Consider the following 27433-nt stretch of genomic DNA (forward strand, 5'->3'; position numbering starts at 1 on the left):
GGGACGAGCATTCCCCGGTGCAGCTTTGGCCAAGCCCCGCGGGCGGAGTGCGAGGGCTGGGAAAGGGGTGCGGCGCGGAGGCCAAGCATCCCCGCGCCGCCGTCGCCTCAGCCGCCTCAGCCGCCGCTCCCCCGCCGCCCGGCTGGGGGAGGCCTCGTCACAGCCGCCGCCTCAGCAGCGCCGCAGATCTCGCGGTGTTTGCCGGCGGCCGCGCCGCCATATTGTGTGACAGTATTTTGATTTGGACTTGGGCTGGCGGAGCCGCGGCCGGAGCGGAGCGAGAGCTGGGGGGGTGGGGGGAGGGCGGCGAGCGCAAGGGGGTGGGGGCTGAGGGAGGCAGGGGAGGCCGAGCGAGCCCGAGCCCGGGATCGGGGAGCGGCGACGCCGCCCAGCAGAGGTTTTTGATCTGTAGCAGCCGCCGGCAGGGCGACCCAGCCCGACCCCCTCCCCTCCCCTCCCCCTCAGCCACGAGCGGCGGCGGCGGCGGCGGCCGGAGGGAGTTGGCGGCGGCGGCCGATCGGAGGGGGCTGAGCGGGGAGGGAGGGAGGGCTGAGGTGTCCCCCCTGCCGGGTGGAATCGGAGGCGGCGGCGGCGCTGGCGGCGGCCGTGGTGGCGGAGAAGGCAGCGGCGACGGTGGAGACGGCTGCCCTAGTGGGAGAGGCGGCGGCGGCGGCGGCCGAGGAGGAGGAGGGGGAAGCGGCGGCGAAGGGTAAGCGGACAGCGCTGCCGGGCCTCGGCGGGATCCCCAGCCCCGCGCGCCCCACACCCCCCGGCGTCTGGAAGGGGCTCTGGCGACTCGGGAGGCCCTCGGGGAGGGGGGGAAGTGGCGTCCGCGTCTCCCTCGCACCCGTCCTCCCTCCCCGCCTCGGTCCTTCCCGCTATGGCGGGGCGGAGAGGGAGGCCCCCCAAGTCCTCCAGACCGAGTGGGGGTGGGGAGCATCGGGCCGGCCCGGGCTCCGGGGCTTCTGTGGGGAGGGGGAGGGGGAGGCTCATTGGAGTCGCTCGGCGGGGAGCGCCCTCCCTCTGGGAGGGGGGTACCCGGGATGGGAAGGGCCCCCTTTTGCACTCTTGCTCCCGGCCCGCCCCCGGGCTTGTGTGAGATGGGGGTGGGGGACGTTGCAAGGAAAACTTATTTGGAGGAGCCGAGGTGTGGTGACTTAGTGGGGGAAGGATGTTAGGGGACTAGGTCGAGGCTGGTGGAGTGGGGGTCCGGGGGAGAATGGGGCTTCCTTGCGATGTCGGCTTTGCGCCGTCCGCTTGAAGCTGGGAGCAAGCCCCTCTCTCAGCCTGTGGCCCCTTAGAGTTCCCTGGAGGATGGTAGTTTTGTGTCCCATCCACTGCAAATCCTAGTGCTTGCCGGTGGTTGAGGCCGAGAGGCCGCCAGGGTGTCTTCCCCCTTGGCTGAGCAGGTGACAGGTGGATCTTCCTGTTGCTGATGCTGTGCGATTGAGGGCTGAGCTGTCTGCCAGAGTGTCCGCGACTCTGGGAGTTTGTATTTATGTGTTTGGCCGGGCTTCATTCCATATATAGTATATTTGAGATGTTAGGTTTCCATTCTTCAAGTCAGCTTAATTGTTGTGGAGGAATTCTTCAAATGTTTCTGATAAGCGGGGTTTCCAGGAGAGTGGAGGGAATCCGTAGCTAAACAGGGCTTTCTGGGTAGTTCATGGAATTCAGGTTGCCAGAGCTAGGGCTCTGCAGTGTTTTTATTCATTGGAAAGTTCTTGAACACTAAAGTCATATTCAAAGCAACGGTAAGGCAGTGTAATTTTGCATCCATTTTGTCTGTTTTAGTTAAGTTTGCACATTGTCAGGTTGGTACACTTTTGTAATAAAGGGGTTACGTTCCGCTTTAGCATACTCGAAAGACTGTGTTGCTCATTATGCAATTTCAGATTTGGCCGGGAATTTTGGTGGGCATAGAGCAGAATTTTTGCTTTCAGTTTTTACGCTACTACTGCTTACCAAACTTTGTAGAGGAGGGGAGTGTTGATACCATCTCTTGACATTCTTTGTAACAATGAATGGTGATTGATTTTAAACTTTGACTGTCTGAAACTTTAAATTGTGAAACCATTGCAGTTTCTAATAAAAGGAGGCTGGCCTTTCATCTTATTGTGTGCTTTGCCTCAACACTGTAATTATAAGGAAGAGGGAAGACTTCTCAGCTAAATGAGCAGTAGACTAGCTCAGGGCCCAGTTCACTCTAAAAGGATCCTATAGCTTTTTTTAACAGTGTGTATGGAATGAACATGTTGACTGATGCTATTACCGGTACGTTAACAGGAAGTATAGCAAAACTTCCAGTGATTCAGAACTTCTGTTTGGGTTTCCCCCTCTCCCCCAGGGTTAATGTGGGGTGCTTTAAGTTTTAAATCTTTATAAAGAATCCAGTGTAATGCCGAACTTGTTCTTTAGATGAGCAAGTTGCCCACTGACTGTGTTCTGGTATGGATATTTTCTCTTGGTTGCATGGAATCATTTTTTTCCTGAGTTTAAGGTGTTCTATAAATGACACTGTTAGATCCTCCTAGTGGACTTGTACCTTTGGAATGCTGTCACAAGTGGGTAACATGATTAGGAGCTCGTCTGCTACATGTTTCCTGAAAAATTAAATCAGTCTCATTTGATGGAAATAACTGCTCTGTTTGTACCCCACTCCTCCCTTGGTGGAAAGGCACTTTGTTGTAAGACTTGCTTCCGCTTATTAAAGCTAAAGGAATGGGGAGGTTTTCCAGCTCTGCAGATCCCCAATAGTGTCAGCATTGAATGCTGCTGCTTTAGTTTTGGTAACACATTTGAATAAATGTTTTAATATATCTTGACAGAAATAAAAGTTTATTCCACTTCTTTAATTTTCCCTGTAAGGAAAATTCCTCTCACAAAGCTTAAAAGGAAATGTAAATATGCGTCTACTCACTTACTGCATTTTGAAAAATAGCTATAGAATGCACTGTTTTCACTGTTACATGCTGTGAAGCCCTTGAGAAAGTCTGAATTTTCTAAAAAGGCATGGCTTTTGTTACATAAACTGTTCAAAGCAAGGGATATTTTTGGTTAGCATACTTTAGAAGGTTATTTGAAAAAGTTCTGATAATATGTAAAATATGAAGTTCATACATTCAGCTGTCATACAAGGTCTTCATTCTGTTACATCTCAACCTGGACAGGCTCCCATGCCCCCCAAAGCAGCAGTAGCACTTTTCCATTGTTTCATTTATGTCATCTTGATTTGATCTGCGATTGGGATGCCGTGAAATGGAAGGATTATGAGATAATAACAGAGGCAAGGGTGAAGATTGGGGCAGACCTTGCGCGGTAATGAGGAGGAGGAGCTGGGCCCAAGAAGCTAGCACAGGATGAGGCTGGTAGTGCAGATGCGGCCAGGAGAGTACAGATGTGGGCAGTGGGGGCTGCCCGGCCCAGCAGAACATTCCACTCACTGTTCTCATGAGTGACAGGGTCTGATAATTAATATCTGTCACTTTAGATCTTAAACCCCTCTGTATTAAGATGTAAGGATCTGGAGACATTTGAGATTATATGCATGCGAATCTCTTCCACCTTAGTTCTAGCTTATAGTTTGAAAATAGTTCAAGTGTTCTAACAGTTTTTTTTATGATTCTAATCTCCAACAGTGAAGGACTCTTAGGAAACTAGGAAGCTTGAGAATATACTCTTACATTCTCTAATCAGTCACCTTGACAGCCAGACAGTAAGAGATTGGAGGGCAGGAGTTCTTGTTTTCTTTGTTTACCAAAAGCTATCCCATACCTTGTAACCGCCAAGCTTGTACATTCTGCATTCTATTAAAAAAAATACCAGAAGGATGATCACATAACTCCAGCTTTGACGTTTTGCATTACATGTGGGTGTTCACTTGGGTTTTTATTAACTAATTGTACAAAATATGCTTAGTTTCTTGTTTCCTGATCCTGAGCAAAGGAGTGAGCAAACTGGGACATATCACTGATAGATTCATATAATCAAATCAGAACTGTCACAGAGTGACATGGTAAATGGCAGCTCCGTGACAGTTAAAATTTTAGCACTTAAAAATATGTTCACAATTCATATAGTTCCTTATCCCCTGATAAACTTAATAAATAATGCTTTTTTAAATAAAGATTTTCACATTTTCCACACTCATTTCAAAAGATAACTTATTAAATTGTAATTTATTAAACTGTAATAAAAGGTAGTTTTCATGACATTTATTTTTAAATTTTATTTATTTTTATTCGAAAGGCAAATCTGCAGAGAGGAGAGACAGAAAGATCTTCTGTCTGTAGTTCACTCCCCAAGTGGCCACAATAGCCAGAGCTGAGCTGATCTGAACCAGGAACCAGGAACGTCTTCAGAATCCCCCACAGGGTGGGCCAGCATCCCCTATTTTCCAGGCAAGACAGGGAACTGCAAGGGAGGTGTGGCAGCTGGGACTTGAATCAGCAGAGCCCATATGGGATCCTGAGTATGCAAGGCAAGGATATAGCCACTAAGCCATCACTCCGGGCCCAGTTTTATTTCCTGTTGATTTAAGAAGCAGAAGAGAGAGAGATACACACTCCCCCAAATGCTGGTCATGTCCTCTGTAAGGGGCTGAAGCTCAATCCAGCTCACCCGTGTGGGTCACAGGATCTCAATGACGAGCTTTCCCTGCCTCTGCGTATGTAGGAAGCTGGAATCAGCAGCCTGAGCTGGACCTGTAGTCATGTATTCCTCTATGAAACATGGGTTATACAAGACACCTGTGTCTTTTTTCTTTCATAATAGAGTTATTTTCTTTTTGATGAGATGTACATAGTTGAGAGGATGCTTACTTGTGTGGACCACCGATTAGGGTGGGAAGGGTCAGGGAACGGGGGAATGTGGATGATATAATTGCTTCCAATCTTCCTTTCTGTTCTTTCCACATCTGGGGGAAGGGAGAAGAGAAGGGGAGAGAGCTACTCCCAGCAGCCTAAACTGGCCTCCTAACTGCTAGGTCAAATTCTGGCCCCTGCCTTTCTTTTTTTTCATGTGATTGAAAGGTAGAGCTCCAGAGGAGGTAGGGTGGAGAGTGAGAGACCTTCCACATGCCTGCAACTGCCAGGACTCTATCAAGCCAAAGTCAGGAGCTTGCAGCTTCGTATGGGTCTCCCACAAGGATGCAAAGACCCAAGTGCTGGAGCTATCTTCTGTTGCTCTCCCAGGTGTGTCAGCAGTCTGTAGGGTGTGAAGTGGAGCAGCCAGGTCTGAAACAATGCCCTCCCCTCAACTTTTTTTTTTTAGTTTAGTTTTTTTTTTTTAAGATGTATTTATTTTTATTGGAAAGGCAGATTTATAGAGAGGAGGAAAGACACAGAGATCCTCCATCCACTAGTTCACTTCTAAAATGGCCACAGTGGTTGGAGCAGAGCCCATCTGAAGCCTGGAACCTCTTCCAAATTACTCACGTGCGTAGGTTCAGGGAACCGAGGACTTGCTTTCCTGGGAGCTAGGCAGAGGGCTGGATGGGAAGTGGAGCAGCTGGAATGCTGGTGCTGAAGGTGGAGGATCAGCCTGTCCTCTGCCTCCATACTGGCCCACTTCTTTACTTTTTTTAATGTAGAACCTTATTTAGAAATTGATATTGCTCAGCACTGATTCCAGTTCAGAATTTTTTTAAAGAATTATTTATTTTTATTGGAAAGACAGATCAGATTTATGGAGAGGAGAGACAGAGAGAAAGATGTTCCATCCACTGGTTCACTCCCCAGATGTTCAGCTGCTGCAGCTGAGCTAATCCAAAGTCAGGAGCCAGGAGCCTCCAGCCTCTTCTGGGTCTTGCGCGTTGATGCAGGATTCCAAGACATTGGTCCATCCTCCACTGTTTTCCCAGTCACAAGTAGGGAGCTAGATGAGAAGTGGAGTAGCTGATACATGAACTGGCACCCATGTGGGATCTCAGTGCTTTCAAGGTGAGGATTTAGCCGTTGAGCCATCAGGCTGGGCCCCCAGTTCAGAATTTGTTTCAAGGAGTGGTATCATGCATAGTACAGAGAAAGGAACTATCAATTTGAATGCTTGTTGGATGCTATGCTGTGTGCTTCAGTAATAGATAGTAGACAAAAATTACTGTTCTAATCTAGTTTGCATACTTTATACTGATAGTGGTGGAGACATAATGAGTAAAACCTCTCCTCTGTGTGCAAGAAGAAAATGTACTGTGGAGAAAAATAAAATTGAGTAAGAGGATAAATAACACTTATTTCATCTTTTTAAAAACTGTATAATGGATAAATTTGATTTGTCAAAAAATTTCCCACACATGAAATGTTTTTCTGTGATTAAGAATTCAGTTCTTTGGGACATAATTATGATTTTACCTCAGAGTTAAAGAATTCCCGTTAATAGCAGTTTCCTATTGTTAATACTCAAAAAGTGGTTTGGTGGTTAGAACATTTTGGTTTGAATCCTGGTTTAGCTTTGCCACCAGATGTGGGAGTAGTTACAGTTGCTTCCGGTCTCCAAGCTTGTTTCTTCCATATGAAGTGAGTATCTGTAAGGTGGTTGTGAAGGTGGAATTAAACATGTATCCATCAGCTTGCCTACAAGTGTAGCAGGGGTTCAGTCAATTGCAGTGGTCTGTCCCTGGTGGCTGTGAGACTTGACAGTTGCTCTCACAGCTCTGTGGGGGCCTTGTCTAACAGACGTTTCATTGGAACAACTAAGGCAGTCTTGTCTAGAAGCATAGGATTGTTTAAGTACAGCTGTAACTAAAGTTGATGGTTTGTTCATGCTTTTTGATGAAGGAAGATTGTGCATGTCTCAATGTACAAGTCTGTGAAGTGGACCACAACACTTTACTGTGTAAGCAACAATATGGTTCAAAATTCTAGTTTGTGTAAGTACTTGTAAAAACACTTAATACAGTGTTTAATACATAGTGTATATTCAGCAAATGTTTCTTCTTGTCATTCATTTTCTTTATTGTGTCAAGCTGGTTGAGTTAAAGAATTTACAGCAGATTTAGGAAAACCTAGAAAACAATGCAAATTGTGAGTTTTCTGAGGTAAGAGTGGAAAAGTCATTTAAAGTAGAATGCTTATTTTCTTTTTGAAACTGGAAAGCTGGGAGGCCATGCCTTCTTGCTGTGTTTTATTCCAGTGTTATCAGTAGGAGCTCAAGAAATCCCATGCATTCCCTGTTGAGTGGTTATACTATAGATCTGGATGTCACAGCTGTGGTAATGAACTCCCGTGTCTGGAAGGTCAGGTGCTACTCAGTGGAATCTTCTAAATGTCATTTTTAAAGTTTAACCAAGTATTTTTAAAATATCCTTGAAATTATATAAGGAAGAAATCAGTTATTTGCAGCTAGAGTAATGTTCATAAACCTATTATGATGTTGACATTAAAGTCAAAGGAGGATTATCAGTTTTTAAACGCAGAGTAGAAAATATATTTCATGCATAATCATGCTGTTCGCTGACTGTTAAAGGCTAAGTCTGTTTTATCTCCTTAAGTCGGTTTCAGTGAAGCTGTGAATTTGTACTGGCTTTATGATGAAATGGCCAAGCTACTTCCGGAGGTCCTTGTGCTGTGGGTTGGAGCTGGAGTTCACAGGGAAGGACAAGCAGCTTGCCACCCTCCTTCCCCTCCTCACAGGCTGGCATCTCAGACCAGGGCAGCTTTTTCCCATTCTGTTGCAAGTTATCCTCCACCTAACAGCTAATAACTTCACCTTTCCTAAAATTAGGTTTCTAGCCCTGTGGTTTTGCCACTGGTTGAATTCTTTGTGTAGAGGAGGATTATGTTTTTGCAAAAATTGAAACAATAGACTGGAGGAAGAAAATACTGTTAGAGTCTTAAAAATATATCTATGAAATACATGAAAACTATATAAAAGCCTATCTATATATATAGATACATATATGTGTGTATGTATATATATAATTTCAAAAAGAAATGTAAAATCCTAATTCCTTTAGTCATTTATGCAGAATATTTTGGGGATTTTTTTTTTAATTCCCCACAAAGAATGTATAGGATGCTTGATATTCAAATTTGGTATGTCACAGTACTCTCTGAGACATGAAATAGAAATACAGATAATTGAGTATAAGCTAGTGACCGCTGACTTTGTACAATACCAGTCTGCTACTGGAAAGACAATTTGGGTGGTTTCAGAGAGAAAGGCTGCTTGACCCATAAACAAGTATAGCAGGCCAGGGCAGTGTAAGAATGCCCTGCTTTGTTAAAGAAGATCACATTCATATTTCACTTAAGAAGATACAAAAATATGCCTAAATCCAGGACACCTAGTAGAATCAAAGCCAAACGCTAAATAAAGTAAAGGTTGGAAGGTCCTGTGGACCTGATGATAGTTAAATTCTTATTTCCTGCTCATTAAGTAATACAATTAAATTTTAGCTTAAAATTGCATTCTGACTTTTGTTTATATTAAGGTAAATCTGTTTTGGTCTTGAATTTCTTACTGGTCCATGTAAGTCAAGTTGAGTATATCACAAGTTTGTGTCCTACCCATTGGTCTATCATGCAACCCACAGATCTTGCTGGCATCACCCAGTGTAGAGCCAGTGGCAGTTCAGTGAAATGATTTGTCCATTCCTCTCCATTGAGAGACGATACCGAGTCAGGCGGACAGCAGCTTGAACTCAGCTCAGGGACCCTGCAGAACTTTGTCCTTATGCCAGGTGAGTTTTGTTGAGGCAGAGAAATCAACAACAGCAGTAATTCTGACATGAACTGGGAAGGTGGAAGTAGAAAAACCTTTATCTGGTTTTAATTCTCTTAGAAACTGTGAGAAATAGTTGCTTAGATTTTCAGTTCATCCCTGTGTTACCTTAATTTCACTGCCTTGGGGATCTGAGTAGAGCTGGGCTTTGGTCAGGTGAACCCCATTCAGATGGTTCCCTGCTAACTCTAGCCATGTGGTCCTGGGGACTATTCAAACAGTCTGAACCCAGGCCTTTTCTTCAGGAAAATGCTGTGTCTTCCCTTCATTTCCATGGTGAATCTTGCCCTACCTTATCTGCATTTGTTGTTACTTGATCTATTTACAAATGTAAAATATGTAGCCTCAAAATCCATAATAATCGCTACAATATCCTGTTTTTTATTTGTATTGGGAAGTCAGATATACAGAGAAGTAGATACAGAGAGAAAAGATGTTGCATCTGCTGGTTCACTCCCCAAGGGGCCCCATCTGAAATCAGGAGCCAGGAGCCTCTTTGGATCTCTCATATGGGAGCAGGATCCCAAGGCTTTGAGCTATTCTCTGCTGCCTTCCCAGCCACAAGCAGAGAGCTGGATGGGAGATGGAACAGCCGCTATATGAAACAGCACCCATATGGAATCCTGGCAACTACAAGGCGAAGAATTTAGCCATTAGGCTGCTGTGCCAGGCACAATATCCTATTTTTAAAGCAACCTTTCCTTCTTAAGACTTTCTGATTCACTTCATTTTATCTTATTCAGTTTAGCAAAATTTAATTACAAGCAAGTATTTCTCAAATAAAACAAGATGAATTTTTTATTGTAGTTACATTAGACCTGTAGTTTAAATATGGAAAGTAGTTTCCTTCAGGGTATCTCTGCTTATTTCATTTTTCTTCAACAAATTGAATAAAAAATTTCTGTAGTGTGTACTGTAACTGAACCAAGAATAAAATACCACATTTTCTGTTTCCTTATCTATTTCGGGGGGGGGGGATCCCAAGTTTTCATTTTTAAATCATTCTACACTCCTGTAATTCAGTTCCTTTAAGAAAAGCATTAGGAAATTGCCATGAATCAGATTTTGAAAACACCTTAGATCATGAGGTTAAATATATTACTGTGAAATTTGTGCATAAAATGTTCCTTCCTCTACTTCTGTTTTACATTGTTAGCTAATTTTTTTTTCCAGATATTTCATTAGTACTTTTTCTGTGTCTGCATTTTACAGTCAAAAGTACCTGGGCTGTCTTTACCTTGGTCTGTTATCGGATTAACTATGATTGCTTTTTGCTTTGATTTTTTCCCCTAATTTTTTCCTTAATTTATTGAGTACACTGGTATGATTATCTTAGAATGGTTTACTCTGCTAATTAGTATTCAATGCTATTATAAATCGTTTTAAATAATAATAGCATTTGTTCACTGATCATTTTAGTAAACATTAGAATTTTCTTAATATTAGACCAGTTCACACAATTTACTGCAAAACTGTAAATTCCGTTGCTATAGTTTCTGTTGAAATAATTTTTAAAATCCTCTTGGTTTTTTTTTTTTAAGGATTTTTAGAACATTTCATAGTGTATATGTATGAAATCTTGAATTCTAGAAGTAATTCTCTTTAGTCTAACACTTGCAGGATTTGGTTTTGTTTTTTATTGTTATGTATTTATTTGAAAGCAGGTAAAGAAGTGATGGAGAGACACTCTTCCATTCTCTGGTTCACTGTCCAAATGACCACAATCTGTGACCTAATAAGCATGGAGCTTGCTCTTCAGACATAAGCAAATATGCACAAATATCTATTAGATAGTTGCTAGAATTGAAGAGAAAATGTGCTCAGAGAAACCGCTAGGGATCAGTGTGAAATTAACATTGCTAGAAATACAGTTGACAGTGTACCTTCCTTGAGTATGATTGTTTACCCTGTGATTTGCAAGTGTCTGAACTTTACTTAACTAAAGTACTATTTGCGTCTTTATGGTGATTTTTTCCCCCTGTGGAATGGACAAATAAGCTCTTAAAAAGTGGATTTCCAGAGAAAATTCGCACTTGGTTATGGTGATTCTGCTGTTTTTGCATATAAAAGTACATTGATGAGCCCTGAAGAGAGATTTTCTAAGTCGGTGTCTGGAGTGAAACATCCTCTTTCCCTTCCGGAGCTGCTGGGGCAGTTCCCTTTGGGGAAAGGGAAACTTGAGCTGGTGATCCTGGCCCAGCTAAGCCCTATCTGCTTCAGCTTTTAGAGGCTGTCGCAGGATCAAAGGAACAGAAAGAAACCACGTAAAGGTTGTTTCCTATTCCTTCTGAGGCACACCACTGCAGACCAGCTGTCTGTTTCCTCTCTACATTCTTTATTATTCAGACTGACTTGCTAGCCCTGGAGTTTGGAGTTCGTGCTGTGTGCCAGGTGAAGGTGTCAGGCAGGTCAGATGTGGCAGGTACTGAAGCTCTTGTCCTCAGGAGACCAGTATGACATACTGACAGAAGCCACGGCAGAGCTCAGCATCAAATACGTTAGGAACCCACAGGAGAGACTTGCTCATCTCCTGGAGGCTGAGAGAATGTGACAGGGAGATCTCCCTAGGAAAAGTGTGTGTCATACAGGTGGGGGAAGAGGTACAGGTTGGAGAACCAGCATGTGAAAAGGCTGGATGCAAGAGGTCTGGTAACTGTGCAGGCATTCCACAGTGCCTCAGGAAGAGTGGTGGATAATTGGGACGGGTGATGTGCAAACATCGATTTAAGGTTGTGGTGATAGGATAGTTAAGGACAGACATGTGTGATGGATTTGAAAGGGGGCACTGAGCCTGGAACAAAGCAAGGAAAGAGGGCATTTCTCCCTCTCTTTTCAAGAGGTACCCCCATCTCCTGGCTCTCTTTCAGGAGTAGCTTTCCCCTTCCTTCTTTTCTCATTCACCTGGTCACTTGGTAAGCAAAATTCATCTGCAACCAAAAATAAATAGGTAAACAAATAAATATAGCAAAATAAGGCTCCCACATGCTCTGGCTTGAGTTTGTGGATGCACAGTAGCAGCATTTGCCACAATAGAATAGAATAGAGGAGCTCCAACTGGGGAGTTTCTATTTGTTGCTTTTAAATTCTTAATGAGGAAGAAAAAAAGGAAGACATTACTTGATAGAGAGGAGACTGGGAATGCATGTCTGATTCGATGATGTGCCAGCAGGTACCTGAGTGACATGGTAAAGGGAGATTGCTTTCCAGAGAGAGGCAACAAGAAATGCAGATTCCCTAAGGTGGGAGCATGCTTAGCATCTTTGTAGGCCAATTTTTGACTTGTTCGTTTCATTTCGTTTTTATTTGAGGGAAGGAAGGAAAATGAGAGATTTTTCTACCCACTGGCTTGCTCCCCAAATGGTTGCAACAGCCAGAGTTGAGCCAATCCAAAGCTAGGAGCCAGGAGCTTCTTCTGTTTCTCCTGGATGGATGCAGGATTCTGAGCACTTGAGTCATCTGATGCTTTCCCATACTGTAAGCCAAGAACTGGATTGGAAGTGGAGCAGCCAGATCATGAACTGTTGCTCATTTGGAATACCAACAGTGCAGGTGGACATTTTTGTTGATAAGCCACAGTGGTGGCCCCAAGAAGGCCAGCTTAATGGAGTTGAGTGAGAAAGGCACAGGTGGGTAGATGAGATCCAAGTGGATTTGTGCTTTTCATGTAGGGCTTTAGACTGTGATAAGGACTTTAGATTTTATTTTGACTGAAATAGGAAGTCACTGAAGGGTTTTAAGATGCAAATTTCCCCTCTTACTGTTTATAACTGATTGGTGCTGGTGTGTATATAATTCTATATCATTTATTATGTGTATAGATTCATGTAAAAATTGCAGTCATGGCACAGAACTGTTTTATCATCATCAAGAATTTCTTACATGTGTTTCTCCAGCCTTAACCCCTGGCCAACACTAATGTACTCTATAACTCTGACACTTTTGTAAAAAAATTTTTTTTAATCTGAAAATCAAATTTACAGAGAGGAGAGAATGAGAGGGAGCAAGAGAGATCTTGCATCCTTTGGTTTACTCCCCAAGTGGCCCCAAAGGCTGCAGATGAGCTGCTCTGAAGCCAGGAGCCGGGACTTCTTCTGGTGTCTCATTTTGGTGCCTGGGCCCAGGAACTTGAGCATCCTCCACTGCTTTTCCAGTTAACAACCTGGGAATTGATTTGGAAGCGGAGCAGCTGGGACACAAGCCCATAAGGTATGCTGATGCTGCAGGCTGACAACTGGCTTGGCATGCCACCATGCAGGGCCTATAAATTTGATACTTTTACCATTGTTATGTAAATTTAATCACCTTATAGCACGTTTTTTGCCCTTTTTCCCCCCTACTTGGCATAATGCCTTTGAGGCCCACCAAAACTATTGCATATATCAATACACCTTTTTTTAATGCTAAGAAATACACTGTTGTGTGGATGTGCCACAGTTTTGTTTAATTATTCACGAACTTGTGATTCCAGTTTGAGATTATAAAAATAAAACTGCTGTGACCTGTTGTATATACAGACTTTTATGTTAAAATATATTTTCATATATGTAGGATAAATCCCCAGGAGTTTAGCCCTCTGGTTGTGTGATTTTTCTGCTAACTGTAGAAACTATCATACTTTTCAAAGTGGCTATACCGTTTTACGTTTCAGATCTCGTTTGTCTGCATCCTCTGCAGCATTTGGGATACTTTTTCTTTGAATGTCAGCCAGTCTGATAACTGTGTAGTGACATCCATCATTTCTCTAATGACTAATGACATGGAACGTAGTTTCCTGTGCTGCTCTGCTGCCTGTGGATCCTATGTAGTCAAGTACACATCCCACTCTTTCCCCCATATTCTAATTGGATTGTTTTCTTCTCTTTGAGCTGACAATTCATGCTGTATTCCAGTTCTTTGTTGAGTGTATTATTTGCTAATCTTTTTTCTAATGTGTATCTCATCTTGAGATCCTATTAAAAAGTTCTTTTGCAGAGTAAAGTGTTTTAGTTATAAAAAAAAAAAGTGTGTTTGTTTGAAAGGCAGAGGGGCAGAGACAGATCTTGCAACTGCTGGTTCACTTTGCAAGTGCTCACTGCTGACTCCTATCCCAAGATGTCCAGGGCTGGGCGGAGCAGAAGCCAGGTGCCCAACCAAAGCTCAGTCTCTACCACATGGGTATCAGGGACACAGGTACTTCAGCTGTCCCCTGTTGCCTCCCAAGGTGTGTGTTATCAGGACACTGGGATCAGAAGCAGAGCCAGAACCTGGACCCAGGCACTCCACTATGGGACCCAGGGATCCCAGGTGATACCTTAACCACTGGCCCAGTGCTCTCACCCTGTTTTGATTTTGAAGCCCAGGTTATATTTTCTTTGCTACACAGTGCCTTTCTTGTCAAGTCTCAGAACTCGTCAGCCTCAGGTTCTACACATTGCTTCCTGAAAGCTTTGAATCTTACGAGTATGTAGATAGGTCAAGGGTAGACTTTGTTTAATTCTATATGAACTATGAAATGTAGGTGAAGATTCTTTCTTTGTTGTTGCCTCTAGAGGAATGGCTGTTGCAACATCATTTGTTTAAAAAAAAAAAAAAACCTGTCCCTCCTTCGTTGACTTGCTTTTGTACCTTTTTCAAAAATCAGATGACTGTAATTGTAAGATTCTGTTTCTGGGTTCTGAATTCCTAAGGGATGAAAGGATGTGGCATGAGAATCTTCCTGGAAGTGGCCGTCTCAGTGAGCGTTAGCTAGGCTAGGAGGAGAGGAGCAAGTTGTTTTATTAATTTTTGCATCTATCCTTCTGCCACTATCATATTTTCTTAATTACTGTAACTACATATCATGAATCTTAAAATCATAGTGATGATTTATTAACTGTTTTCTTTTCCCAAAATTGTTTGGACTATTCTAGTTTCTTCTCATATAAAATGTAGAATCTGTAAAAATATGCTGCTGGAGTTTTACTAAGAGTTGCATTAAATATGTTATAATTTTGATATTTAATGTGTCTTTCCATAATTAGCATGGTATGTCCACTTATTTAGATCTTTGATTTTTTAATAGCATGTAGTTTCCAACATACAAATTCTATACATACTTTATTAAATGTATTCCTTAATATGTATATTTGGAGCATTTGTTGTTAGGTTTTTAATTTTGGCTTCCTGTTCATTTTTAATATATAGCAGTATGGTTGACATTTGTGGGTGGCCCTTGTATCCTTAGACCTTGCTGAATTAGTCTGTCTGCTCTAGATGGTTTTGAACATTCCAGTTGTTTGTTTTCCAGTCAGAATGCCTTTTATTCCTTTTCTTGCTGTACTGCTCTGGCTCGTACTTTCTGTACTGTGTTTAGTAGGAATGGGAAGAGCTGACAAGCTTGTCTTGTTCCTGTTCTTAAGGGAGAAATCATTTAGTTTCCCACCATGAAATGTGTTAGTTTATAAGTACTGTTTATCAGATCAGGAAAGTTCCCTCTCTCTACCTAGTTTGTTAATGTGTTTATCATGACTGGGTCTTGAGTTTTGTCAAATGTATTTTCTGCATCCGTTAATGTAATCATAGGACTTTCTTTAAACTAGTCATTTATGGTAACTTTTCTTTTTATATGTTTTTTTTTCTGACCGTTGTGTGGAATAGGCTATGGAAATAGAGCAAAGATGGAAGGGAGAACATCGTGGAAATTTCTGCAGTAATACAGATGAGAGATGATAGTGGCTGAGACCAAGGTGTTAACAAAAAAGGATGAGAAGTGCTCAGATATTGTGTAGACTCCAAACCCTGTGTGGGTAGTAATTACTGATGAGTTATGGCTGAAGCATAAAAGAAAATCCAAGGATGGCAGCCAAGGCTTTTGGCCCCCGCAGTTGAGTATGGAGTTATTGACTGAGTTGGAGAAAACTAGTAAAGGAGCAAGTTTTACTGGGCTGAGCAATCAGGGACTTGTTTCTGGATGTGCTAACTGAAGTGCCTTTTAGGCGTATTACTGGTGATATCAGGTAAGTGATTCACTCAATATTTCAAGTGGATGTAGACGAAAACTTCAGGTTAGAAATATAAATTTAGAAGTATTGAATTGAGAGAGATGTAAATATAGTGGTATTTGTTAAAAACTACATGTAATTGCTTTCTCTTTACTGTTAACTCAAGTTTATCTGCAAAAAGCCAGATTATCTTGTGAATAAAGAACTGTGTGAACACTTGTATTTGTTCTGTTTATCTGTAGACTGTTATGTGTTTGACACTAAGGGCACCAGGAATTATGTGATATGAGATGATTTTAGGGATGGATATTTACTGTATATTTAATCATGAGTTACTCTAAAGGCAGATGGCTATAGTAATAATCCTCTCATATTTATCCTAAGATACCTTTAAAAAAAAGATATACCTTTATGGGCCCGGCGCGCTGGCACAAGTGGTTAAGGTCCTCACCTTGTACGCCCGGGATCCCATATGGGCACCGGTTCTAATCCCGGCAGCCCCGCTTCCCTTCCAGCTCCCTGCCTGTGGCCCGGGAAAGCAGTTGAGGACGGCCCAAAGCTTTGGGACCCTGCACCCGCGTGGGAGACCTGGAAGAGGCTCCTGGCTTCGGCTCGGCATGGTATCGGCCGTTGCGCTCACTTGGGGAGTGACTCATCGGATGGAAGATCTTCCTCTCTGTCTCTCCTCTCTGTATATCTGCCTTTCCAATAAATAAATAATAAAAAAATAAATAAATAAATAAAAAGATATACCTTTATAAAAAGATATATCTCTGAATATTTTTTTAAAAAGGTTTGACCGTAAGTGCTAGAACGGCTTTCTGTGGCAACATTTCTCTTGTGGAATGAAAGCAAAGGTAGATAAAAATTAAACGCAAGAATGCAAAATCTGACAAGGAAAGACTTAAAATAAATCAGAGAAGGGAGAATGTGAGCCTGTTACTGAAATTCCATTAAAGGCTGCACTTATAAATCACTTGAATGTTTACTTCACATTGACGTATTTCTGGGAAATAATTTTAAAACACCAGTTACTTTTGTTTTTGACCATTAGTTGTAATGATATCTTCTTACTGATTAAGAATTCTTTTTAGCATTTACTCCTGTAAGGTTTACCCTGTTTTAATTTTGTTTACTTTTCAGTACCTCTCACTAATGTTAAGTTTTTACAGTGTTGGTACAACATTTGACATGGACTCTTAGTAAACAGTAATGAATGAATGGATGATGATCAAACAGAGAGCATTGAAGTTTAAAGCTTGGTAGACTTGCTTGCCTTTTAACAATGAGCTTTGAGATTCCAGAGGCAGGTTGTGATTGTCTTCTCTGAGTAGTCTTGATGTTTCCAACAAGCATTCTGCTGCTGAAGAATGTACCCAGGCATGACAGCATCACTCGCCCAAGTCAGCAAGGAGCACACTTTACCACTCTACTGTTGGTTCTTTTTATCCCCATTGATAAGTTCAGCAAATTCATCTAAACTTTGGTCGAGATATCCTGCTTCAAAAGAAGTACGTATTTCAAAAGATAGAATGGGGTTAGTCTTGGGACATGGTAGCATGTCTCTTGGGAAATTTCACCTTTTTTGTTTTTGAAGATGTATTTATTTTCATTTAAAGAGACATTTACGGAGAGATACTCCATCCGATTATTCGATGATTCGTTCTCCAAATGTCCACAAAAGCTGGAGATAAGCCAGACTGAAGTCAGGAATTTCTTCCAGGTTTCCCCAAGTGGATACAGTAAGCACTTGGGCCATCTTTTCCTGTTTTCCCAGGCACGTTATCAGGGAACTGCGTTGGGAGAAGAGCAGATGGGACTTCAACCAGAGCCCATAGTGGATGCCAGTACCACAGGCCTTTTGGCTAAGATCAAGTGGATTCCAGCATCACAAGTGGAGGCCTAACACTACATCACAGTAATGGCCTCATAATTTTACATTTAAAAAAAGAGTAGTTTCTGCTTAGTCTTCCCTATTTCCAGGTAGATGGTAGAGATGTAGGACAAGTTTCTCCTCAGTAATGCTATCTACAGAAGCATTTTCACATGTTTTTTCTTTCACCTTGGAACTTTACAAAACAAAAATACCCTGGAGTATTATTCTGTTGTAGTTTTAACAAATGCCAGGAGAAAGAGATTAATTTTTTGTAATCGTAATTCATTGTACTTTTAGATATGAAGTGTGTATGTATGTATATATACAGATATGCATGTGTGTACTTTGTTAATCTATGAAAAATTATTGAAACTTGCACTGGTATATGTAAGGATGTTTAGCGTAATCACTTGAGGAGTAAAAGAGAGGTTCTATAAGATAATCCTTTTATTAAGTGGGAGAGATAAATGTAGTCTGAGTCTGGTACGTACTTTGCATAATAATTGAGAACATTAAATGAGCAAATGTTATGCTATACTTAATATTAATGTAAGCTGTTAATGGAATGCTTTTCTGAAAGCATTATAAAATAATTAGCTTAAGACTTTATAATTTTTGTTATGACTTTTTCATTTGGCTTCCCTTGATATCATTCTTTCCTGCATTTTAACAAACTTACCTGATTCTGTTAACACTTTATGGTAATACAGCATATTCTACAAAATCTCTTGTGGAAGAAAATTACATGATCCAATTTTGTGTCTTTGGACACCAGTGAGTTTGCTAACACTGTGAAATATAGCTTAGAAAAATTTATAAGTAGAATAAGCTCTCAGGTGAGAGGTTACTGTGCTACTGTCACTTTCCGGGGGAGAGATACCTAAACATGAACATTGTGGGAAAGAGGGTGAATGTAGGGCACTTTGCTGGCAGTAATTAGTTAATTTTACCACTGATTATATGCAGAGAAGAAAAGAATTGGAGCTAACTGAGGTTTCTAGCATCACGGTCATGCTGCTTATCATTCCCAGAGACGAGCAGTGTTGGCTTGGAGACAGTGAATTGCGCTTTAGACAGGTGATGGGGCTTTTGGCATGATATTCAGTCCTTGTTCTGTCCTACTCCTCATTTTTCATTCACTCACTAAGTCTGATTCCATTCCTATAAATCTTAAGAACTTTCTCTTAGGAAAAGTAATTTCTATCTAGTTATAATCAACAATAGAAATTGAAACATGTGGGGAGCAAGTTTTTATTTCCTGCCCACATTCTCATTACCTTACTCTCTGGGTGCCCTACTTCTCCCCCACTCCCGCCACTGAAAAATTACTTAGAACAACATTCACTACCACCGTTACTTCTGTTACACTCCACCTCTAGTATTGAGATAGAAAGGGGTTTATATTTGATGTGAAATTAGTGGGAAAACTTGACATATTTTATAAGAGAAACAAGATTTTGTTTATTTAGAAGGTAAGAGTTAGAGGTACATTTATCTGATGGTTCACTCCACAAGTGGCCACAATGACTAGGACTACACCAGGCTGAAGCCAGGAGCTAGGAGCCCCTTCTAGAAGGTCTATCTTGTGGGGCAGGAGCCCAGGCACTGGAGCCGTTCTCTGCTGCTTTCTCAGGTACATTCACTGGAGGCTGGGTAGATGTGGAGCAGAACTCCTGTTAGCTTCAAGCCCTCTCTCCCCATCAGAAAACCCTTTGCCTTAAAGGACCATTTCCTAGTGGGAGACAGCTTGGGACCACTTACATATGGCAGAGTGACTGTGTGAAAGAAATGGCCACCCAGTATATACAACACTGGGCTTTTTATACATCTTAGGCGTGGGAAGTAGGAGAAGGCAGCAGCTCCTTCGCTTGCACATGCATGTGACATGTACCCATCATGGTAGATGTTGACCATTTGCGCATGGAGGCAATGTTGGGGTAATAACAGCATTCCATACATCCTTGAAAGGGAGAGTCAGCTTGAGCTTGGTAAGGTGGTAGAATCACTTCTGCTCTGCTCAACCTAACAGAGCCTAAATGGGATGCTGACATCACAGGTGGTGGCTCAGCTTGCTATACCACAGCACAGGCCATGAAAAACAAAATTTAATGAAGTGTTTGTGATTAAAATATTCGTTGATCAAGCTGGTACCATGTGTAGTAGGCCAAGCCTCTGTCAGTCATGCCTGGCACTGGTTCATGTCCTGGCTGATCTACTTCTGATCTCGCCTTGCTGCCTATGGCCTGGGAAAGCAGAGGAGGATGACTTAAGTTCTTGGGTCCCTGCACCCATATGGGAGACCCAGAAGTTGTTTCTGGCTCCTAACTGGATCAGCTCAGCTCCAGCATTTGTTGACATTTAGGGAGTGAACCAACAAATGAAAGATCTCTTTCTCTTTGACTCTATTTTCTCTAATAAAAATAAATCTTTGAAAAATATTAATTGATCAGTAAGTATAACGTGTCATTCATCTAATCGTTATGTAATACCTATTCTTTGTAAGATAATTAAAACTGAGTCTAAAATCTATATCTTTACAGACTTCATATGGAGATGTAAAATTATGTGTACTGTACATGCATTTGTAGCTGCCACTCTACTCCTTTGTAATGGTTTTATGCCTTGCTGCCTTCTGAAATTGACTCCTTATCCTTGCCTCCACCCCCGTCAATACCCATACATCACATACTGAACCTTCTCTGGAAAATAGAAAATAGTTTTTCATTAAGTAATGAGTCAGGAACCTCAGGTTCTAGTCCAAGAACTGGCACTAAGTTGCTATGTGAGGAATTCAACCTGCATGTTGGAGGTAATTGGATTTTTGGAAGAAATCATCATTTTGTGACTATTTTAGCACTCCTTCCCTGATTCATTGCTTGGAACCCATTGCTGCCTAGTAAATAAGCTTCTGGGTTTTTACTATCTTGGGAATATCTAGATTTGATGGAGGTGGACTGTAAGCTTGATCAGGAGTGTCTGTGTTAGCACCCTAGTGGTGTCTTTGGCTTTCTCTTGATGTTTTCTGATATTTGAAATTGTCATATTATCTTCTGCTATGTAATTGATTTAGAACACTTTATGTATTGAGGACATCTTGTGTGCCAGTTGTATATGGAGGAACTGCCACTTTTTTAAGCACATGGCCCATGCCCTCAGGGCCCTTGTAACCTGTAAGCAATGAAGAGACACTGAGTGGAACTCTAAGAAAACAAACACTGACTCACACTGTGTGGACCCGTAGGTTCATTGGTATTAGAGAAACAGATCTCTGTGTGGGCCCACGCAGCAGGAAAAGCACTCAAGAAGGAGGTGACACACCGACCTGGTTGTGGATAGGTAATTATGATTTTGATAGCATCAAGGAGGAGAAATGGCATCGTAAACAAGGGCGGTAGGGGATGTTGAACATGTTGGGACAAGCCTGACTAGATTCTTGAGGCTGTGAGGACTGGTGGGGAATGCCAGTGGGTGAGGGGTTTTAATGTAGACTGTGTGACCTTAAAGAGATCTGAGGATAAAATTTGTAGGGAGTCTATGCATTTGGGTGAGGAAACAAAGGATTTCTATACTTTTGTTAAACTTGTAACTGAAAATTAACATTTCATTCTACAATGGCTTCAAGCAGCAGGCCAGAGTAGTATTGCTAGTATCTGTATCTTTATTGCCAAACAGAAAAAAACGCAGATAATTTTTGTATCATTTTATAATTGCAGGTATCCAGGTATACACACTTAGCATATTGTGCTTCAGTGTAATTTATTTCATATTATATTTTCTTTTGTTTTTAAGATTTATTTATCTATTTGAATGGCAGAATTTTAGGGTAGAGGAAAGGAGAGGAGAGGAAAGGAGAAGGGAGAGAGAGATATCTTCCATTACTGGTTCACTCACTGTTCACATGGCCACAAAGCTGAAGCTGGGGCAGTCCAAAGCCAGGAGCCTGGAGTTGCTTCTGTGTTTCCTTCCAATGTGGGTACAGGAACCCAAGAACTTGGGCGATCTGCTGCTGCTTTTCCAGGCACATTAGCAGGGAGCTGAATCAGAAGTGGGGCAGCTGGAAGTCAAACTTGTACCTACATGGGATGCCAATCCCCGTATTTTCAAAAATGGTATTTTAGTAATACTGGCTTCCTTTAGAATCCTAGGTATTATATTTTATGCATTTAAGCCACTCACTAAGAGGGAATCTGTAGTTTTCTCAGAACTGCCGAATGGAAGTCTCTGACCCCCAATCGCGTGGAACCAAACTGAAGAAAGCATTAAAAGTCACACTTCGAAGGGTTTTAGTTAAAGCAATAAGTAGGAAAGGAACCTGCTAAATTGTGATCTTTTACTTTGTCTCACAGAATAAATATAATTTACGAAATTAAGGAACAGATGCTTGTCCTGGCTGTTAAGATACCTGTGTCCCACGTTGGGGTGCTTTTGTTCAGTCTTTCCCCTACCTTCTGCTTCCCGCCACTGCAGATCCCAAAGAAGCAGGTTGGCCTCAGTGATTGAAGTTGTTTTCACACTTGAAGGGAGACCGAGTTGCATTCTCAGCTCCTGATTCCAACCCTGGCTCATCCTCAGCCAATGTGGGCAACTGGGGATGAACCAGCAGATGAAAGCTAGCTTGCTTTCTCTCTCTCTCTTTGCTTCTCAAACAAGTATGAGTAGGAAACTCTTTTTAGTATTGCAGATAAACTAAGCTTTATAAAGATAATAAAAAGTCATCTGTAATTTTATAGTCACTATCTCTTGCCCCCTTATTATATTATTATGTTTGTGTGTCACAGTAAAATATTTAAAGTGGTTATGTAGGAGCATTTCCTCCTTGTTGTGTTGTGGGTTGGGTGGGAAGAGCCTTGTGACAGTGAGGTAAACTGTGAATTTGGTCATTTAGAAATAACATAGTAGTTATAGGAATGTAGTAGAATTCCAAAAGATATGTGGGGAGAAATACAATGTAGAACTTGGGTAGTCCTAAGTCTGAAGTGCATGGAATGGTGAGATGAATGAAGCTGAGGGTATCAGAAGAAAGTTAAGGATAGTATCAAGCGTGATGGCTCGATTAATTAATCCTCCCTCTGCAAGCACCAGGATCCCATATAAATATGGGTCATGCCCTACTGCTTCACTTCCCAATACCTCCCTGCTTATGGCCTGAGAAAGCTGCAGAGGACGGCCCAAAACCTTGGGACCCTGTACCCCTGTGGGAGGTCCAGGAGAAATTCCTGGCTCCTGGCTTTGGATCAGCTCAGCTCTGGCCATTGGGGCCATTTGGGGAGTGAACCTGCAAATCGAGGCTCTTTCTCTGTGTCCCTTTTTCTCTCTGTAAATCTACCTTTTGATTAAAAGTAAATAATAAGTCTTTTTTAAAAAGTACATTAAGGATAGATTCCTAAATTGGGGTACTGGGAATAATGCCCAGGTCCACACTGCCATCTGAAATCCTGGGACCCAACTAGAATTTGGAATTCAAGATTTTACAGATTTTTGAAAGGTCACATGTTGTATATATTGTGTATTACGTAATTCCCCCACAGGATGGGAGGGATTATTCTAACTCCTAATATTTCTGCAATGGAACGTGGAAATAGTCCAGTAAGTGGTCTAAGTCAAACCTGTTTGTAGCCAGTTCAAGTCAGATTTGACCAGATGCAATTCAGCATGAAAACTCATGGAAAAAAAAAATCTTGAAAACTCTTTAGGCTTTAAAACTGCCAGGATGCCAGTGCTGTAACTGATTGTTATCCACTGCAGTCTCCTAGAGTCATGATTAGAGAAAATTATATATAAAATAGATGAGGGGTCTGGTAGAGGTAAAGAAAACAAGAGAATAATGAGGACTTCAGCTTTTGGATTGCAAGGAAAACTGCTATTTCTGGCAAAAATGGTAAATTAAGAGAAAAACTACTTTAGGAAGGTTCTAAGTTAAAACTTAGGCATAGTTAAGGAAAAAAAAGACATTCTGGCTTCACTTAATAGTCTCTCTGGGGTTGACATTGTGGTACATTGGGTTAAGCCACCTTTTGCAATACTGGCATTCCATATCAAAATGCCAGTTGCCAGTCCTGGCTGCTCCAGTTTCCTACACAGCTTCCTGCTGGTGCGCCCGGGAAAGCAGAAGAAAACAGCCCATGAATCTGTGTTTCTGCCACCGTGCAGGAGACCTAGACATCTTGGCTCCTGCCTTTGTCCTTGTCCAACTATGGCTGTTAGGGCCAGCTGGAGAGTGAACCAGCAGATGGAAGATCTCTGTCTAGCTCTACCTTTAAATAAGAAAATCTGCTTTTAAAATGATAATTTAAAGAAAAATGCTTTCCTTTTGTCTTTCATGTAATCTATATCATAAGTAAATCAGCTTAAAAGCTCAGAAGTATTATAGTATAAAATTTCCAGTCTAAAGGAACTCTTAATTTACAACAACCTACCAGATTCTGACGCTAAAATCATCAAGTGTTTCTAGGTTGGGAAGGGTACCTAGATAAATGAGAGCTGTGACCCTATTTACTGGAACAAAACCTGAGAAATGTATTTGAAGGAGTAGTGTGAGGTATTTGTCCACAAACAGGTTTATTTCCTGTGTTTGTAGTTGAATCATTGCCATGACCATGGTTCTATTAATATCAGTATATTTAGAAGTAGTAATTGTTTAGCAGCAGTGGTAGCTAATTTGTGCTACACGCAATTCTCAGAAGGCGCAGGATGAGTTATTGAATTATTTCAGGTTGCTTGTTTCTTTACAATGCTATATTTGGTGACTATAAAATGAAAGGTGCTGACACTAATTTTCATGCTGAAACAACACCAACACCAAGCAGACTGTCTGCTTTCTGCCTTGTAGATCAGGACATCATCTCCCAGACACAGCATCAGCAGGCGTGGTAGTGTGACTTTTTTTTTTTGGCATTGCAGAAAACTAATATATGCATGACTTGAACAGGTTTCTTTTCATTGCTGGCCTATAAATTATTTTAATCTATTCATAACTAGATATGTACACTGATAATGTCAGAGTGAGTATCGCTTTAACTAAAATGCTTGGGACCAGAAGTGTTCCAGATTTGGGATTTGGAGAAAGATTTGCATAGATTTTACTGTTTGAACATTCCTAATCTGAAAATGCAAAATCCAAAATTTCATATTTTCATTTTGTACCCAAAGTTGCTAATTTTAGGGATTGGCATACAGATAGTTAGGCTGTCACATTTGAAACCTACATCCTCATATTAGCCTGGAATTACACCCCACCTCTGTTTCCTATCCAGCTTCCTGCTGATGTGCCTGGGAAGCAGCACCTCAAGGCTCAAGTTCTTGCCACCCACATGGGAGACCCAGATGGAGTTTGTGATTCCTGACTTCAGCCTGGCCCAGCCGTGGTTGTTGCTGGCATTTAAGAATAAACCAGTAAATGGGAAATCTTTGTTTCTGTCTCTCCCCTCTTTGTCACTTGCCTTTCAAAGCAAAAAAGTAGTTAAGATTTTTCAGAGTTCATATTTTGCATTTTTGGATTCAGTATATAGAGGCAAGTGTTTCTACTTTAAATATAAGGCAGTTTTTTTAAAAAGACATATTGATTTTTATTGAAAAGGCAGATTTACAGAGAGATGGAGAGACAGCAAGAAAGATCTTCCATCCACTGGTTCACTCCCCAAAACTGAGCCAGCGTAAAGCCAATAACCAGAAGCTTCTTCTAGATATTCCATGCTAGTGCAGGATCCCAAGGCTGTAGGCCATCCTCCGCTGCTTTCCCAGGCCAAAAGCAGGAAGGCTGGATGGGAAGTGGACAAACTGGTGCCCGTAAGGGATCCTGGTGCTTGCTAGAGGAGGATTAGCTAATTGAGCCATCATACAATCTAAGCCTAGTAATTTTTAAAAATTGCTTAATTTAAATTTACTGTATAAAATATAAGATGTCTTAAAAATTCATAAATAAGGCAGATTTTTCATTAGACTTTTATTTGCAGTCTACCTCATTAGAATTTTTCTTTTGAATAAGGATGCTGGACAAAAGCTGTAACATTGTTTTCAGCAGCAGTATCCATGATTCTGAATGTTGAAATTCATCAAGGAGAGTGGAAAGTGTAAATCACAGTTTGAAGGGCTTTCTCTTAGGATGGAGGAATTGCTGTGGGAACAAGCGAGAGAAGGAATGTCTCAAGTTTGCATCCTTCTCCTTGGACAGACATTTAGAGCTATAGAAATAAGGGTCTTAGAAATCTAAAGATTGCTGGTGTTGGTCAGAAAAGTTTTTAAAAAGAAAATTACTACAATATCATTAATCTAATCAAGAGAAAGGGGCTGTTGACCTGAAGGTAGGAAACCATGGATGTACTTCTACACTTCGTTTTTCTACTAATCAGAATTTTGATACTCAGCAAAAAAAAAAAAAAAAAGTGATCTAAGTGTCATGAAATTAGAGTAATAGCTTTTTAGCCTTTTTAGCCTTTCTGTTGATATGATGTGTTAGGAAGTACTAAGTAAAATTTAAAATATTCAGAAACTTACAGAAGTAAATGAGGATCCTTTTTTTTTTATTAAAAATTTATTTTGACATTCTTTACATACTTAGTTAGAGTAAGAAGGTTCAAGGGCTACAGGAAAGTGGGTAATACTAGAATACTAGTATGTTTTCCATATTGTTACCTTCATGTTTAAAAGAGGGGTATTAAGGGAGAAGGCCCACCCAATTTCCCACCCTCCCCAAGTCCCGGGTGTAGGCATGCTCTGAGGTTCTTGCTCAAGTGGTTTTGATATTGCAACAGTTATGAATCGCTGTCAATCTTGCCACTCCAAGCACTATGAGGTCTTTGAAAAATCCACTGATTGACATAGTCCATCATAGCTGAGATGGTTGGTTGACCCGTTCTGTCTTCTCTCTTTTCTTCGTTAGGGTTCTGAGTCCAGCATTTAGATTAGGAAGATCTCCAAAGAAACTTCTTGTATGTGCTAACAAGTACAGGGCCTGGCACCGTCCATCGCTCCAAACAGCTGGTGGTTGTAATTGCTGGGTTGGTTCTGTTTTCACTCCCGACTTCCACTGGAACCCATGGGTGTTGCAGTCCAGCCTGGTTCTGCCCAGCACATACTTGGCCCTCACCTAAACCAGTGGGAGCTGCAGCCTAGTTGGAGCGACCCACAATAACCCCCACCAGGACCGCCCCTACCCTGGTTTGCCAGTAAGTGTAGCAGTAATCCAGTCTGTCCCACACCCCATTCCACCCCAGCCGCTGTTTAGTTTTATGTCCTCCCGTGGAAGTGGTAACCCAAGAGGGATGAGCCCACTATTACCCTCCCAGGCCTCTCCCACTCCCAGATTCCAATTGATGCTGCCCAAACAAACCTCGCCCACTTTAATTCTGTTTGCACCAGTAGGAATAATCCGCCGAGCCCGGCTTTTCCCTGATCTAGTCCACATGGGGCGCACAGGTGTGGTAGCTCTGCCTAGTCTGGTCTGCCCCCATCCCAGCCCATGCTCTCCTGCAGAAGTAGCTATCCTGCAAAGGAACCCTCCCTTATTCACCTGCTGGCTCTGCCTACTTCCTTTCTTGTTCTCAGGCTGGTTGGACGCTGCGGTCCCCTCCGGTACAGGCAACCTCACCTCGGCATTCCATAATGTGCACTAGTCTTTGTTGCGACCGAACCTGGGTCGACCCACACTGGTGCTTGGATTTGCCAGTGGATGACGTGGACAGATTCAGCCTGGTCTTGCCCCCACGTCTGCCAATTGTATGCCAGTGGGTAGCTTTCCATGGCCTTTTCTGGGCTGTTTCCTATCATGTTTCTTGCGCTTACCTGCCGGGTCTGTGTCCTGCCAGAGGAGTTGCCCAGGCTCCTCCATCAGAACCTCTCCCAATGCCAGGTTACACGCTTACCAGTGGATCCATGAGCCAAC

General features: G+C 41.9%; 1 protein-coding gene across 2 annotated transcripts in view; it reads left to right on the forward strand.

The window, feature by feature from the left end:
• Nucleotides 1–384: 384 nt before the first annotated feature.
• TAB2 (TGF-beta activated kinase 1 (MAP3K7) binding protein 2) overlaps nt 385–27433 on the forward strand; it is a 92812-nt gene continuing 65763 nt past the window's right edge. For both annotated transcript variants that reach the window (XM_040965272.1, XM_040965273.1), the window contains exon 1: nt 385–709. The gene's annotated coding sequence lies outside the window, so the exon portion shown is untranslated. The remainder of the gene's footprint in view (nt 710–27433) is intronic.

This window comes from Ochotona curzoniae, unplaced genomic scaffold (assembly GCF_017591425.1).
Source record: "Ochotona curzoniae isolate NIBS_2020 unplaced genomic scaffold, NIBS_Ocur_1.0 scaffold_3890, whole genome shotgun sequence".
Classification (NCBI taxonomy): Eukaryota; Metazoa; Chordata; class Mammalia; order Lagomorpha; family Ochotonidae; genus Ochotona; species Ochotona curzoniae.